Genomic DNA, 17,428 nt, shown 5'->3' with positions numbered 1-17,428 from the left:
TTGTGGCTCACATCAGTCTGCAGTTCACACTAATTCATACCAAAGCTGGTGTGAGAGAAGAGAATTCACACATTATAATCCAATGTACATTACACTGCATTTCATCCAGAGCAAGTCAGATTTGAATCAAGAGTTTCCTTAAACTATGTTATGTAAGAGTTGGTTCCACTCCTGTTTGCTTATGCAAAAATACGTGATAACACAGGAAATGATTCCTTTGAATCAACAAATTGTGTGTGCATGTGTGTATGATGTGCCTGTGTAGGAAGTACATGTTTGGAGTACTGTGGGAAAACAAGTTTTTTTTTTTTTTTCTGGGAGCTACCTGGAAAACTGTTCTTCACTTGACAAAAGCCCTTTATCCCATGGTTATATCCTATGAGCAGATGTAAACCCCCAGGGGATTACAAATATAGTTTTTTTATTTAAGTTTTATTTATTTATTTGAGAGAGAGGGAGAGCAATTGGAGAGGGAGAGGGAGAAGCAGACTCCCTGCTGAGCAGGGAGTGCAATGCAAGACTCCAGGGCTCAATCCCAGGACCCCAGGATCATGACCTGAGCCAAGGGCAGACGCTTAACCGACTGAGCCACCCAGGCACAACACACAAATGTAGATTAAGTTGCCTCTTCCCTCATTGTAATTTGGGATCACATATAATTTTTCTCTGAATTGCTATAGCCCCTCAAGAATCCATGTCTTCATGATAATGACCCTTGCCTTTGTAACTGCTAAGCTCAACTTTCTCTCAAATTGAAACAGGACATTTGAACAAAAAAGATCAAAAGAATTCACTGAATAATGTTTTTCATCACTTTGAACAATGTCAGCCCTGTTCAGAATGCAGTCAGGAACAATGAAGAATGGAGACTTATAAGCATGGGAAACTGAGGCAGAACTTGATGTTTTTTAGTTTATTATTTCCTGCGGTACTTTATACCTTCCTGCTCTGCATTGTCTTAATTTTCAGATCATGTTTGGCATTGGCACGTCAACTAGATAAGTCTTGCAGCTGTACGTTGCCCTTTGCTTGATTTGTTTGACCTACTGCATTTCCTCTATTAAGCTCCCAACAAATAGGCTACAGAGTAAGAATTAAGAAGTTGAAGGATTTCTACAGATCCTAGTTATTGATATTATTTAACTGTGTGCTTCCTTAAGTATGTTTGTAGGAGTGGTAAACAGAACTTCTGTATTAAACATATTTTCACATTTCAAATGATTCTTAGCATTTATGTCATTCATGTTGTTTTTCCTCCACGTTTATACCATTTAATCAGTCACAGAAGAAATAGTGGGTGGTTAATAAGTTATTTACAGGAAAAGTGAGGCAAATAAGAATTAATGAAAGACATTTAACTGACATCACTAAAGAGAACCTGACAAAACTTAACTACTCAATAGTTTTAATAGTCAACAACTTCATACATTGTTACAGTTATTATTTGATAAATATAATTCATTTTGTTCTCTGCAGTGTTTTAAAACTTTCTAGTAGAAACTTTCACCAAGGAATTTGAGACTGTATTTCATCTTGCACTACTTATATTTCTAAATATATTTTGTTCAATAAATCTGACATCTTCAGTAGAGGTTGGCTAGGATGGCGTATAATTTATCATCCAAACCAGGATGTTATTGAGAGTGTGAGGGGACACCATTAATATCATGCAGGAATAAGTAATGTAAAACCAAACTGCCCTGGGAAATCCACAATTTGCTGATATCCTAAGGTTGTGTCAACGAATCAGAAGTAAAAGAAGGTCAAATTTACTTGACTGTTGACCTGCTATGGAAGAGAAAGCAACAACAAGAAGAAAAAAAAGAGAAAATAGGGTCTAGAGACTAAGTAATTTGGTTAAAATCTTGACTCTTCAAGATAGTAGCTGGGTGCATGGAACATTTTTCCATTTCTTTGTGTCTTCCTCAATTTCTTTCATGAGTACTTTATAGTTTTCTGAGTATAGATTCTTAGCCTCTTTGGTTAGGTTTATTCCTAGGTATCTTATAGTTTTGGGTGCAATTGTAAATGGGATTGACTCCTTAATTTCTCTTTCTTCTGTCTTGTTGTTGGTATAGAGAAATGCAACTGATTTCTGTGCATTGATTTTATATCCTGACACTTTACTGAATTCCTATACAAGTTCTAGCAGTTTTGGAGTGGAGTCTTTTGGGTTTTCCACATATAGTATCATATCATCTGCGAAGAGTGATAGTTTGACTTCTTCTTTGCCTATTTGGATGCCTTTAATTTCCTTTTGTTGTTTGATTGCTGAGGCTAGGACTTCTAGTACTATGTTGAATAGCAGTGGTGATAATGGACATCCCTGCCGTGTTCCTGACCTTAGTGGAAAAGCTTTCAGTTTTTCTCCATTGAGAATGATATTTGCGGTGGGTTTTTCATAGATGGCTCCATGCTCCTGGATTAGAAGAATAAATATTTTGAAAATGTCTATGTTACCTAAAGCAATCTACACATTTAATGCAATTCCTATCAAAGTACCATCCATTTTTTTCAAAGAAATGGAACAAATAATCCTAAAATTTATATGGAACCAGAAAAGACCTCGAATAGCCAAAGGAATATTGAAAAAGAAAACCAGTTGGTGGCATCAAAAGTCCGGACTTCAAGCTCTATTACAAAGCTGTCATCCTCAAGACAGCATGGTACTGGCACAAAAACAGACACATAGATCAAGGGAACAGAATAGAGAGGCCAGAAATAGACCCTCAACTCTATGGTCAACTAATCTTCGACAAAGCAGGAAAGAATGTCCAATGGAAAAAAGACAGCCTCTTCAATAAATGGTGTTGGGAAAATTGGACAGCCACATGCAGAAAAATGAAATTGGATCATTTCCTTACACCACACACGAAAATAGACTCAAAATGGATGAAGGACCTCAATGTGAGAAAGGAATCCATCAAGATCCTTGAGGAGAACACAGGCAGCAACCTCTTCGACCTCAGCCGCAGCAGCATCTTCCTAGGAACATCGCCAAAGGCAAGGGAAGCAAGGGCAAAAATGAACTATTGGGATTTCATCAAGATCAAAGCTTTTGCACAGCAAAGGAAACAGTTAAGAAAACCAAAAGACAACCGACAGAATGGGAGAAGATATTTGCAAATGACATATCAGATAAAGGGCTAGTGTCCAGAATCTATAAAGAACTTAGCAAACTCAACACCCAAAGAGCAAATAATCCAATCAAGAAATGGGCAGAAGACATGAACAGACATTTCTGCAAAGAAGACATCCAGATGGCCAACAGACACATGAAAAAGTGCTCCACATCACTCGGCATCAGGGAAATACAAATCAAAACCACAATGAGATATCACCTCACACCAGTCAGAACAGCTAAAATTAACAAGTCTGGAAATGACAGCTGCTGGCGAGGATGCGGAGAAAGGGGAACCCTCCTACACTGCTGGTGGGAATGCAAGCTGGTGCAACCACTCTGGAAAACAGCATGGAGGTTCCTCAAAATGTTGAAAATAGACCTACCCTATGACCCAGCAATTGCACTACTGGGTATTTACCCTAAAGATACAAACATAGTGATCCTAAGGGGCACGTGTACCCGAATGTTTATAGCAGCAATGTCTACAATAGCCAAACTATGGAAAGAACCTAGATGTCCATCAACAGATGAATGGATAAAGAAGATGTGGTATATATACACAATGGAATACTATGCAGCCATCAAAAGAAATGAAATCTTGCCATTTGCGACGACGTGGATGGAACTAGAGGGTATCATGCTTAGCGAAATAAGTCAATCGGAGAAAGACAACTATCATATGATCTCCCTGATATGAGGAAGTGGAGATGCAACATGGGGGGTTAAGGAGGTAGGAGAAGAGTAAATGAAAGAAGATGGGATTGGGAGGGAGACAAACCATAAGTGACTCTTAATCTCACAAAACAAACTGAGGGTTGATGCGGGGAGAGGGGTTGGGAGAAGGGGGGTGGTTGACATTGGGGATGGTATGTGCTATGGTGAGTGCTGTGAAGTGTGTAAACCTGGCGATTCACAGACCTGTACCCCTGGGGATAAAAATATATGTTTATAAAAAATAAAAAATAAATAAAAATAAAATATTAAAAAAAAAGATAGTAGCTGGGTGACATTGCATTTTCTTAAACATTTAAATATCTCCCTTTTAAAGTACAGTAGCCCACACATATTGCACTGTATTAGAATAATTGAATACACGAGATTGTAATCCCTAAATAGTGCTGTCCAATACATTTGCCACTAGCTACATGTGGGTTTTTTTTCCCATGTGACTTTTTAAATGTAAATTTGAAATAATTAATACAAAATAAAATACAGTTCCTCAGTGTCTCCAGCCACATTTAAGTATTAAATGGCCACTTACAGATAGTGGCTACTACATGAGGTAGTACAGATTAGGGGATTTCCATCATTGCCAAAAGTTCTACTGCCAACACTGTGAGAGGTTGAATCATCATTACTTCTTGCCAAGGCTCCTTCAGATCCTAAATAATTAACGTGCATTCACTTTGGCATCCTTGGATCTCTTCTCCAGCAGCTAGAAGATTCTTTCAAAAGGCAGACCTTATCAGTTCACTTACCTATTGAAATGATTTAATGGTGTCCTTTGTCCCTGCCAGTCCCGGAGTGGCATACCTCCTCTATTCTTCCCAATTCTTAGTGAACTAGGTCCCTTTCTGCTTTGTGCTTCCAGCTCCACTGACCTTGCTCTACTCCTTGCATCTGACACACTTCCTCCCTCCATGGGTCCTTGCCCCTGTTTTCACTGCCTTGAATGCTCTTCTTTCTAATACAACCACGTACATCCTCTTATAAGCCAGCTCAAGTGTCACTTCATAGGGGCATCTTCCTAGATCTCTCTAATAGATTAAATATCCCCTGGTAACTTTTAAACATCAAGAGGAATAATCTGTGAGTGAATTTTTTTTTTTATATTTTAAGTCATATCCTTTTTTTAAAAAATTTAATTTAATTTTATTATTTGTATGTGTGTGTGTGTTCCAAAATTCATTGTTTATGCACCACACCAGTGCTCCATGCAACACGTGCCTTCCTTAATACCCACCACCAGGCTCACACAATACCCTGGGCCCCTTCCCTCCAAAACCCTTGGTGTGAGTGAGTGTTTATTCATCCTTGTATTTGAATTTCTTGCTCAGTACTTCCATAGAGGAGGTATTTGTGGAACAAGACAATGACCTGAAGCCTCCAGTAGGCTCTACCAGCATTACTATAAAAAGCTATAGTCTTACTATAGAAAGAGAACAAAATCGATCAGAACACTGGGATCAATCTCCAGAGGTCATCAGTTTTCCTCCACTGTCTCATGTTGTCTCTGTTCTATTTGAACTAGAATTTATTAATAAGATAATTTTTTCATGTAAATGTGGACTAGAAGCCCAAGTTCCAACTGCCAACATTTTGATAGTTAAAATAATAACCAATTATTAATTCACACTACTTGCTGTAGGGAAGCCGTTGTGAAATGTCCATCTTCTGAGAGTTGAAATACAGTTCTGGTCCCAGGAGACCAAGTCCTTTTTGGATTATTTGATCTGCTACCAAAAGAGAACATTGTTCTATTTCTCCCTCAGGGCTTCTGTCAGGCCAGTATTTTAATATGCTTGACATTTTTGACTTTACAGTTAATGTTTAAAAGAAATTATAAATTAAATGTAAATGATTAATGGTGTTCAGCTTCATAATTGTATATTTTATTTACAAGTGACTTTTAAAATAATTTTTAATAGGATTTCGATGAGCAGCTTAATGATTCTTCAGTGTGTTTTATATCCAGTAGTGCTGGCCATCAGGTTGTAACTAACAAGGAAAAAATTGAGTAAAGAATGAAACCACATGGTAAATACTTTGCTAAAAATATTTATCCATATATTCTTTAGAAAGAAGACATATTAAACTGTAAAAACTAAATATAACTAAAATAAGTGACTACTACTTAGATATAATGGAACTGTTAAAGGTTTCCATTGGGCATTATGTTTTCCCTCCTAAATGCTTATTAACATTTTCAATAATAGAAACTTTCAGTCTGAAATAAATAAGCAGAATCCCTAAATACATGTACATGGTAATGAGATTTCTTTATTATAGATCTGTTGCTTTCTGTCTTTCATTTTCTCTTTTGCTGTCCTGTTGCCTCCTTATTAATACTTTTAGGTTTGATACGCATAAATAAGAAAAAGCTCTCCTTTGTTTCTCTCCTTAGTGTCATTGGTGGCTATTGTCACCTTAAGAGTTCTTCTGGGCTTTCCAAGATGCATAATAATGCTAATGATAATGGCTTCCATTTATCAAGAACTTACTAAGCACTTTTGCATGCACTTTTACAGAAACATTATGAGGCGTATATCATTATTTCTCTTTTAGAAGAGGCAACTGAGGCTTATAGAGATAAAGTAGCCTTGAAATAAGTCACATGAATGGTAAGGGACAAAGGCAAGATTGGGACCTAGGTGATCTTGATTTTAGTTAAATATTAGATATCAAGCTATATGCTCAATAAGTGATACTACCTAGTCTCACCATATTGTGGTGAGGGAAATTCAGTTTCTATATCGTGTCTATAGAAATTCAGTTTCTATATTGTGTTTTTACTTAAGATATTTTATCATACAACTATTATTAAGATTTAGTAGGGATATACTCATCAGACTTGCTCAGTTATGAATCATCAAAGAAAACTTAGGGAAAGTTCTTTGCTTTATTATCTCTATGCTCTGGCAATGAACCTTGCTTCACTGTGGAAGATGGTTAACGGCACAATGAGGTCGATATCCTAGGTTTGAATCTTCATTCTACTTCTTATTTTCGAAACCCTATGGGAAATGTTCTGCCCTGATTTTTCTGTTTTTAAAATGGGAATAATAGTTATACTTATAGGATTGTAACAAAGATTATATGTACAATTCTTTGAAGAGTTCCTGATTTGTACTTATCTTGATAAATACTTGATAAATGCCTACCATTACTATTATTGGTTTCATAAAATCCTAATAACTGTTCCTATGAATAAGTGAATAGTTTAAAAATAAGAATAAGAGTGATAAAATTTTTCTTGGACCCACACTAAATGAGAAGCAGTATATTGGCATTTAAATATGAGGGTAAGTCCTGGAATATCTGTATTTTAACAAACTCCCTACATGATTTTAATGAGATCCAAGCCTGTGAATCCTCAGGCCTATGAAATAGTTCAGGGAAGGTCAGTTAATAGAAGCCATAAGAACCTCTAGGAAAGAGAGAAACTGGGTAAATCAGAAAGGAGAAACTTAGAAGTCAGGTCAGACATCTCTGGGGCTAATATAAAAGATGCATTTTTCATGTTGGGTATGAGGAGTACTGCTGGTAAGGCTCTGATAGGTCTTTGGAGCAGAAGTGCTACCCAGTTGGTCTGCTAGCTGTGGAACCAAAGCCCTGTGCATTGGCAAAGTTTATTTCCCCAACCAGCTCACTTCAGAAAGTAAAAGTATATATATAAGGTCCCCCAATTTAAATAATTTGTTTAGCAAACCACCTTAAACCAGTTTAAGCTCATACCTGAAGATTCTTAAAGTAAGAAACAGAACATTAGTTTTGAACTCACCAAGAGCATTCAGAGAAAACTGACTTAGGGCATCCATGCCAAATTGTTAATAACAAACAGATGGTGCCCCCCCCACACACAAAAATCCCTACTTCTCAAACAAAATAAGACTGTGAAAGTTTCTCACATCTCCTCTGATGGCCAGCCTCTCAAAATGCCCTCTTTTTGTTATTAGATTGATAGAACCTTAGAGTTAATATGTTAATAGAATCTAGAATAGAATTCTAATCCTAGAATCTCAGTATTTTCTAGAGTAAGAATGATAACCCAGTAACTCTAAATACTTTTTTTCCTATCCCTACATCTATGCCTCTTTCATTAAAACAAAGGCATTCTCTCTGAGCCCAGCATTCTATATTTCTCTGTTCTCTGTTTGAAATTTTCATCAGGAGAAAGAGACAAAGAGCAAATGTGTTTTGGTAAAACTTTCTTATTTTTATCCCTTTAGGCCAGTTGTCTTTCACTAATTCATCTTTCTGTTTGGATTCCTCCGTGAGTGCTTGTCTTCCCACAGCTTCCCAAGGAGGAGGACATACCATTTACTTCTTAACTTGTGATCCAAATCAGTGTTGTTGTTCTCTGCATTTCCAATAGCCCCCTACCTCTCTCCTTGATTTGTGCTTTTGAGAGACCTCCTTTGTTTTAGATAGTGCTGCTGCTTCTTTTTCTGCTCACCATTCCTTAATGCATGCATTCCACAAAAAAAAAAAAACCACACACACACACACACACACAAAAACCCAAGAAGAAAAAAAGTTTTTTGCCCAATGCATTAAACATTATGATATTTTGCCCTTTGACCTACTCCTTTAATCCATCTCTGCACATCCAGGCTGATGCTTAAGGGTTCTCAAGTTTCATAACAACATCTTGTGCTTGGGCACCCTACTTATTTACAATGTGCTTTCAGCACATCCATATAAAATAGGCAAATAGCTTACTCCAGAACCACTTCTCATAATTTAGCTTCACCTGTCTGTATTCAGTGGAGGTCTATCTTTTTCCCATTTGGCCTTTCTCCTGTCTATGGGTCTCTAAGCGAGATATGTAGCCTGGCCCAGCTGCCACTATTCTAGTTGTAAAAATTCACACATCCGCTAGTTAGTCTCTCTCTCTTGGCCTTTTGCAAAGATGTACTTCATAGAAAGTATATTTTCTAATAGATATGTGCCAAGTTTTTTTAGTAACGGTTAAAAATTTATCTTCTGATTGCATTTCCTCAGCAAATCATATGCTGCTCTATTTCTAAAGTTTTCTAAAAGAGTAAATGAAAAAAATCATTTTTAATATATGAGGCACTTCATGAAAGTAATCAGAAAGGTCTATAAATTATTTCAGTTGGTTGTGATTTAGACCATTTTGAGGTGAGCAGAGATTCTTATGTCCCTTCTATGACAGTGGTTATGGGGGTAGTATCTCCATTTTATTAAAGAGGCAGTTAAGTAGTTTATCCGTAACCACACAGTTAGCAAGTTTTGGAGCAAAACCTAGGAGCCAGGTGTTCTGATTCTTGACCAAAAGACCAGTCACATAGCAATTGTTTAAAAAACAAAACAAAACAAAAAACTCAGGTGCAATATAATACATTTGCATCATTTCTTCCACATTTTTCTAAAACTTCATTACAGTTGAGAGAGAGAAACATCTTTGGGGTATCCATTTCACCCATTGCCCCCCAAAATCTCACCATGCTCTTGCCCTTGCCCCTGCCCCTAATGGAGGTCTTGACAGGATAAAAGGTAACAACAGTTCAGCTGGACTCTGAAGCATAAGCAAGAGTTCATTAGGTATGAACAGAAATAAGGAAAGAATCTTTGGGCAGACATAATAGCAAGTACCAAGGAACTACCAGGAGAGGCATTATGAAATGTTTTTACTTCCAAATTCAAAATCCATCAACAGAGGAGGAGTCTGTCCTGAAGTAGAAACTTACTTGCTGACTTCTGAAAGCTCATATGCCCTAGTATTGTAGCCACAGAGGGATCCAATCTGTGATTCCTCTTATGAATTATTGGGAATGTGAACAGCTGGAAGCAGGGACAACTAATTTTTAAGTGGTGCTTTTAGTCTTTTGTCTGGGAAATATCAAAATCAGACATTCATTTTAGAATACACTAAAGCTCCCAATTTTAGAGGGCTTCATAAATTATTAAGAAGTTTACATAAATAATGTCACCAGATCCTTATCATAATCCTATGAATGATATTACTGTTCTTATTTACTTTGAGGTTTGGAAAGGAAGGATTTGAAATTTGAGCTATCCAGTGATTTGCTTAAAACCAAGAGAGACTGTGGACTCTGAGAAACTGAGGGTTTTAGAGAGGAGAGAGGTGAGGGGATGGGTGAACCTGGTGGTGGGTATTAAGGAGGGCACGTATTGCATGGAGCACTGGTTGTTGTACACAAACAATGAATCTTGGAACACTGCATCAAAAACTAATGATGTATTTTATGGTGACTAACATAACACAATTAAAAAAATTGAAAAGGTAAAAAGTATAAGGGAAAAATGCTGGATGCAGGCAGACAATAAACAATGCACATTTAGAAAAAAAAAAAAAAGAAGAAGAAGAAGATTGCAGAATTAGAGGCTCAGAATTGGACCTAGAAAATATATATTTGGGCTCCTTGTCTGGCGTTCTGAAAAATAAGCCAGCTCGTGACATTTCTTAGATGTAAAATTTCTTAGAGGTAAAAGATAAACAAAAGATAATCAGAAAAAGAAAACAGCTATGACAGAACTGTAAAAAGGTCACTGTTTATTTTCACTAACCCAAGATTGTTTATTCTCACACATATTAGCATTTGTGGTCACTCTGTGGCACCTCTCTGTTTCCCCCTCTGGGTTCCTAATCACAACAAACCGGTACTCCAGAGCCCTAGCTCTCCTGCATTGTTCAGCCTGGTTTCTTCCCCACTGAATGCCAGCTGATGACTGCAGACCACCCAGGATATGTATCCCTGCCCCACTGAAATGCACATCCTCATTGTTCTTCCTGGACCCTGATTCTGTGTATCCTCTAAGGGCTCACCTTGCCAGGGTGACCGGATGTCCTGGTTTGTCTGAGAAAATCACTAATAAGCCCTGTTATACCGGCGTAGGTGAAAATGGAACCCCCTTTCAGAAACTTTCAACTGTTCTGAAGGTTTTCAGAACATATATGGTCACCCTACACCAGATAATTGGATAAATGAATTTGCGCTCTTATGAGAATATAGGGATGTTATCAAGTAATTTTCTAGTCAGTGCTCTTTTAATAGCCCCCAGTTAAGTGTATTTGATGCATTTTAAAACTGAAAGTGAAAACAAAAATTGCCGTATGTAACTTCAACACAAGAATGTAACTTATCATAGGACAGATATTAATAATGTTTTTTTCAAGTTATATCTGGAGAAGAACTATTTTTTTTTTAAATTAGAATAGTTCCCACATTTTCAAATAAAGTCTATTCTCAGGTGAAACACTTTCTTCTCTTGGTCTCTGAGAAATAGCACTCTGCTTGTTTTCCATTTACTGTATTTGCTGAACATTCTTTGTTTTCTGTTTTTGTCTGGGTATTCCTCTGACTTCTTTAAAATTATTGGGTCAGGTACTCTACGAAGTAGTCCTTAGAGTTTTTTCTTTGTGCGGATTCCTAACATCTCATTCAGTCCTATGGTTGTGTAACAACCCTATGTGAATAACTCCTTCTTAACTTCAAAGTTTGAGACCCAATCGTCCATAATATCTTGATTTTCATGTAATAGATTTATTTATAACAAACATTTCACACAAGAAACTTTTTTTCAGATGCTAATAATGCAAACATTGCTCTGTGTGTGATCTCAGGGAGTAAGACAGCCCTTGCAAGCATGGTCTTTCCATTCTGGGATACTCACGGGGGTCTCAAATATGTCCCAAACCTGAACCCTTAAGATCCTCCTTCCCCTGCCTCCTTCCATAAATACAAATCTGCATGCCTCCAAGGGTCTCCTATTTCAAGATAGAACCCCACAAATTACCCAGGTGCTCAGAAACATTGGAATCATTCCTGACTCCTCTCCTTTCCCATCAGTTTGATGGTTAACATACAGTCTTAATCTCAGCACTTCTTGTAACATTCCTTCTTGCTGCTCTAGACTAAGCCACGACCATTGATGGCTTGGAATTTGGCTGTAGCCCCTTTATTATCCTCCTTGCTTCCATATATCTGTTACAATTTATTCTCCAGAAAGCAACCATAATTATCTTAGTAAACATGAGCCAGATCCATTCACCACTCATACCACCCACCCCCAACAGTGTTCCATAAAACCTAGAATAAACAATAACCCCCTTCCCATGCCTTTGGCACACTATGCAGTTTAGCCATGACCTCTGTAACCTCTCTTACGACTCAGGCCTTTTCTCATTTTTCTCCAGTTAAGATGCCTTCCTGACTGTTCCTTGAATGTATCAAAAATAGTCTAAACTTGTAGTCGATACTTTTATTCTTCTCGGTCTAATATGCTCAGCCCCCGGATATTCGGATATTCGCATGGATCACAGCTTTTCTTAATTAAGGTCTCCACAGATACTACCTCCACAAAGAGGCCTTCACTGATTACCTGACCTAAAGATCTTCTTACTCCCTCACTCCCTGTCTAGTCCCGTATACTTTTTAACTTTGTTCCTAAAATATTGCAAATATTTTACATCTGTATTTTTTATCTTAATTTTCCAGTACTCTGCTGGAAAGTTGCCACCATAATGGAAGAAACCTTAGTGCTCACTGCTTTCGCTTTAGCCCTGGAAAAGTGCAGGCCACGCAGTAGGAATACTAACGAAGACATGATGAATGAATCAATGAATTAATTCAAGCAATCTTAATAATCTCTGCATCACAGAACTTTACACAGGGGTGGCTCTGACATGAAATAAAACCCCAAGCTTGATGACAAATGAACACGCAGAGACAATTTCAGAGCGTCTCCCAATGCTTTCTTGTCTTAAATGACGGGGAAGGGCGGTTTGGTGGTGTGGAAGCTATATAAGATCACGTTCTGATTTCAAATTGTGTGACCTCAAGAAGCTACTTGACCTCTCTCTGCCTGAATTTCCTCAGAAGTTGTCCCTACCTCACAGGACAGTTGTGAGAATTATGTGGTATCATATGTGTAACATGCTGAGAACAATGCTTGGCATGTTGTAAATGGGCATTACATTTTCATTTTTTTTTTATTTATTCCTCCTTTTTTTTTTTTTTTAATTCATTCCCCATGGTAGTTAGCAAGTGATGGACCAGAGTTTGCTGTCTCCTCCTGCCCTGCCATTGATATTGAGTGACACTTGCCAGACGAGTCAACATGTTTTGCTGGTATATACTCTCACTAGCTCAAATGCCACGCTGTTGTTTTATGTTGGAAGATAAAGTGTGGGCACTGCTCTCATCCTGTGGATGTAGGGCACGGCGTGGCTTTCATCCTAACGGGGCCACAGTCCCCCTGTTCCCAGTGGAGATGAGAGAGCGCAAAGTGCTAGGTACACTGTGATATGCTCAGTGAATCCCTAATGAATCAAATGAGATTAGTCACAGTCTTTTTCTGCCTCCAGATACACGGACAGATGCGGAGAGGCTCACGATATGAGATTTGTGGCTTCATTCTCTTATTAGTCTCTCGCTCTTCTCTGTCATTTCCCCCCCTCACCTTTTAGCTTTGGAGGCTTGAAACTGCCAATTCAGCTGCTTTGGAGCAGGTGGATTAGTGGCGGTTTTATGGAACATGTGGATAACAGGGTTTTTATTTGGAGGATGTTTAGATTTGTCTAAAAGAGGGATTGCTGCTGCTTTTACTACAGCTGCTTCTCTTCTCCACTTAACTCCAGCCACCTCAGGAAGAAGCAGTAGGGAATAATAACAAATTACTTTATTCTTTTCATGTCAAACAGCAAGATTTTATAACAAATTAACTGAACTCCACCCTCTCCCATCCCAGCTGGGGGAGAAAAAAGAAAAGGAAACCTGATGATTGCAGATGAGCTTTCATGATACGAGATACAAAAATTTTAGTTAGTATTTTCACAACCATCATTTGCAATTAAGCCATCATCTATTTCTGCTGCTAGTAGAGCACTAGCAGTGGTGGGGACGTTAAAAAGTGAAGAATATTTGCGAGCACTGGGATGGCTTAGTCAGTTAAATATCTGACTCTTGGTTTCATCTAGGGCATGATCTTCCTCTGTCCCTCTCCCCACTCAGGTGCGCGCGCGCTCTCTTTTTTTCTCAAATAACTAATTTGTAAAAATGGAGAATATATGGGGCAAATGGAGACTTCACATGTCAGTGCCAGTGGTGAGGCCAGAAAGGCGTGAAGCTCTGCTCAACCTTCTCATCCATCAACTTCCACGTACTAGTCACCATGAGAATGCAGCTTATCCTTCAACCTATTTCTTTCCCACCAGAAGGCTAAAGGACAGTGACGGCTCCACTTTATGGAAAGTGGTAGAGATTTTAAGGGCCTACTTTCTACCCCACAAAGTATGAAGATCCCAGACCATTTTCCATCAATAATTGGGAGCAAAATTATTATAATGACAGACTGAAATGAGTCAGTCTAGCCAGGTTTGTTTCGCCAGACCAAAAGCTCTTCATAGAACAAGATTACGTCTTTTATTTCGGTAACTTCAGTACCTAGGATGTCATCAGTAAAGATTTAGTGAATGAATGAGGGAATAAATGAATGAATGAATGAAGAGTGAATGAATATACAAAGTATGTATGTATGTTCTGGTTTTAGCCCTGGCTGTAACTCCTGTGTGAGTCTGAAATCTCTTCACTCTTCTTCAAATCCACTGCTATGATTCTAGTTCAGGCCACCATCATCACTCACCTGGATTGCTTCCCCAGCTTTGTAACTAGGAACTAACCCTTTCAGGTTTGTTTTTTTTTTTTTAAGATTTTATTTATTTATTTGCCAGATAGAGATCTGCAAGTAGGCAGAGAGGCAGGCAGAGAGAGAGGAGGAAGCAGGCTCCCCACTGAGCAGAGAGCTTGATGTGGGGCTGGATCCCAAAACCCTGGGATCATGACCTGAGCTGAAGGCAGAGGCTTTAACCCACTGAGCCACCCAGGTGCCCCTAACCCTTTTAGTTTTGATCCCATCGTTCTGCCTGAATCCCTGTTCCTTTTTCTGTCCTGCAGACAAAATTACGTTTTTTTTAAAATGAAGATTTTATCAGGACATTTCCCCACTTAGAACTGTCCAGTGACTTTTTATTTCTCTTGGTTTTAAAGTCCAGGTTTTAGTTTATACATTTGGCTTGTACTTCCCAGCACAAAACCGCCCTGCTAAATCAACAGCATTATCTCTTCCTACCACATCTAAATTCTGTGATCTAGCCATACTAAAAAACCTTAATGCATGGATTTTAAGACACTTTTTTTTCAGACTTTAGTATCCCCAATATGATGAATCTCGGTCAATGATATGATTGCAGTGTTTTCCCTTTCATATTGGTACACAAAATTATGATTTAGTTTATATTTGATGTCAACCTAGATTTAATAGATGAGATAATATTTTCATCCTCAACTCTAAATTCTGGCCCTTGACATTTATAGGCAAACTCTCAGACTATCTACCTGGCTAACATTCTTCTAGAGGAATGTCCTTTGGTTTTTATTGTCCTAGCTTCATAGAACATATATATCCCTTAATACAGTGTTTTTCAGTGAATGTTTGTATAAGACAAAAAATATATTTCTGTTCCCAAAGTTCAATGAAACATTTTTTAACAAATGACATGCAGGAAAATTCTTGAGTTACAATCTAGGCACAGCTGCTAGAATGCCAGAGTAACTTTTATGCAAACAGAGAAGAATGCCAAATGTCACAAAGGGTATGTGCTCCTTGGAGACTGCTGCCAGGAAGAGATATATGTAGCACCGTGTCTTCTCAGTGTGAACAATTCCATGTCATTGTATGCCTGTCCTGAATGTGTTTCCACAGAGGCTTTCCTATTTACCCCTTATTCTTGCATAGATTTTGTGATAGCATTGAAGAATGTCATGGAGAAGCAAAGGGATTGAGAAATGTGGTAAAAATAGGAGAGGTTACTAACATAAATAAAACTGTGTGAATAATAGGAATGACCTTATTGAAACCACCTTAACTGGTGATGAAAGCTTTCAAAATTTTACAATGTAAGATGATTGTTTTATGATGCAGTTGTATCTCTTTGCTTTAGCTCTATTTTCGGAAATTGCTTGAGGATTTTCAGTTGAGATATGCAGTAGATTTTTCAGTATCCTATTGAAATAGTAGAGAGCCATCCCTCTATCATGAACTCATTGTGTGTACACACACAGGCAGGTGACTTGCTTTGGCCCATGGAATGATGCATGGCAAGCAGAGGCCTAAATGTGCTTATGTATTGTTTTTTGTTTATTTGTTTTTTATGTTCTGTATATTACAAGGATGTTTCGGCATCTTAGAAAGCTTTTTGACTGGGGTGAGATATCCCTTCTCTGGGCTTTGTATCTTATGTTTCACTTAAGATTCTATTATGTTCTCATATTTAAATAGAATACTTTTAGTTGATCTAATTTCATTGTCTTTAAAGATAGTTTTTAATATTATGGATTTTTCCACTGATTGTAGCTTTGGCTGTATCCCATTAGTCTTGGATTATAGTATTTTTTCTATTTTTTTCTTTTTTATAAATTTGTCCATCTATTTGTTAATTTAGCAGATTAAGCACTCACGTTATGCTAGTGTGCTCAGCACTCTTTGGAGCCCTGGAATTCCAGCTGTGTACAAGAGAGATAAAGGTCTTGTCTTAAAGTAACACAGTTGGTAGTATCCGTATGCTAGATGATGAACTGTAGCTTGAACAAGAAAGGCCTCACTCGCCTATGTGTAAACAATCATTCCACCTTTCTGTTAGTCTCAAACAAAACTTAACTTGAGCTCCCATCTGCTAGCTTGAAGAACTATATCTCTGTGTATTAAAAAAGTTTTCCTAGGCTCCTATAGTACAGGTTCTAATGAACAGGTATTAAATTATTTTCCCAGAGACCTCCACAAGAAACCATTTACTGCTGTGGTCAGTTGGCCTCTCGAAGCAATTACGTTATCAAGCCAAAACACTTAACATTGGAGTTGAAAAGAAAATGGTCACTTAACAGCATTTTATCCAAGAACAATGGATACTTTCCTTTCTTTACATCTGTGTAACTCGAGAGCTCCCTCAAATTGCTTTCACAAAAGTGAATTCAAGTCACAATTTGAAGAATAATGGCCTGCAACTTTAAAATGGCAGTTTTCTTGAAACTTTTCCTATTATTAAAAAAAAAAATCTTCAAGAAACAGAAGGTAGGCAAGACACCACATTATGATAGTTTAGATGTCTTTTTTGAACTATACTTATTTTGGAACCTATGTGTTTTGGTTTTGTTTTAATTAAAAATAATATGTTAAATATATTATATTATATTATACTTATATAATATAAATATATCTACATAATAAATTATAAAATATATTTCACTGTGGAAAGCAAAGGTGTGGTATATGTATAACTATTTTTTTTAAGATTTTTTATTTATTTATTTGACAGACAGAGATCACAAGTAGGCAGAGAGGCAGGCAGAGAGAGAGAGGGGAGGAAGCAGGCTCCCTACAGAGCAGAAAGCCCGATGTGGGGCTCGATCCCAGGACCCTGAGATCTTGACCTGAGCCGAAGGCAGAGGCTTTAACCCACTGAGCCACCCAGGCGCCCCTATGTATAAATATTTTTAGTGTTCTATAGATGCTCAGAAATTTGCAGGTGGGATAAAGTGA

The sequence above is a fragment of the Lontra canadensis genome, unplaced genomic scaffold, assembly GCF_010015895.1.
Source record: "Lontra canadensis isolate GAN:19392208 unplaced genomic scaffold, GSC_riverotter_1.0 scaffold51, whole genome shotgun sequence".
Taxonomy (NCBI): domain Eukaryota; kingdom Metazoa; phylum Chordata; class Mammalia; order Carnivora; family Mustelidae; genus Lontra; species Lontra canadensis.
Note: the sequence above shows the minus strand (reverse complement) of the source record.